This window comes from Trichechus manatus, unplaced genomic scaffold, assembly GCF_000243295.1.
Source record: "Trichechus manatus latirostris isolate Lorelei unplaced genomic scaffold, TriManLat1.0 scaffold00067, whole genome shotgun sequence".
Taxonomy (NCBI): Eukaryota; Metazoa; Chordata; class Mammalia; order Sirenia; family Trichechidae; genus Trichechus; species Trichechus manatus.
Window position 1 is genome coordinate 7,843,308 of NW_004444003.1, and position 1,050 is coordinate 7,844,357.

Genomic DNA, 1,050 nt, shown 5'->3' on the forward strand with positions numbered 1-1,050 from the left:
GAACAGACACTTCACCAAAGAAGACATTCAAGTGGCCAACAGACACATGAGGAAATACTGGCGTTCACTAGCCATTAGAGAAATGCAAATTAAAACCACAAATGAGATACCATCTCACTCCAGCATTACGGGCATGAATCAAAAACACTGGAAACAACAAATGTTGGGGAGGCTGTGGGGAGATCAGAATTCTTATGCACTGCTGATGGGAATATATAATGATTCAACCATTTTGGAAAATGATATGGCGCTTCCTTAGAAAGCTAGAAATAGAAATATCGTACGACACAGCAATCCCACTCCTAGGTATATATCCTGGAGAAATAAGAGGCGTTACATGAATAGACATATGCAAACCCATATTCATGGCAGCATTGTTCACAATACCAAAAAGATAGAAACAACCTAGATGCCCATCAACAGATGAATGGATAAACAAACTATGGTACATACACACAATGGAATACTATGCAGTGATAAAGAACAATGATGAATCTGTGAGCATCTCATAACATGGATGAAACTGGGGGACATTATGCTGAGTGAAATAAGTCAATCACAAAAGGCCAAATATTGTAAGAGACCTCTATTTCAAAAACTCATGAAAAAGTTTACACACAAATGTAACAACCTTTGTTGGTTATGAGGGATGAGAGTGGTGGTGAGGGACTACTAAATAGACAATAGATAAGTGGTAACTTTGGTGAAGGGTAAGACAACATACAGTACTAGGGAAGCCAGCACAACTTGTACAAGGAAAGTTCATGGAAGCTCCATAGACACATCCAAACTCCCTGAGGGACTGAATTGCTGGGCAGAGGGCTGTGGGGACCATGGTCTTGGGGAACATCTAGGTCACCTGGCATAACGCACTTTATAAAGACAATGTTCTACATTCTACCTTGGTGAGTAGCGCCTGGGGTCTTAAAAGCCTGCGAGCAGCCATCTAAGATATTCCACTGGTCTCACCCTTTCGGGAGCAAGGGAGAATGAAGAGAACAGGATACAAGGAAAAGATTAGTCCAAAGGACTAATGGACCACAGCTACCA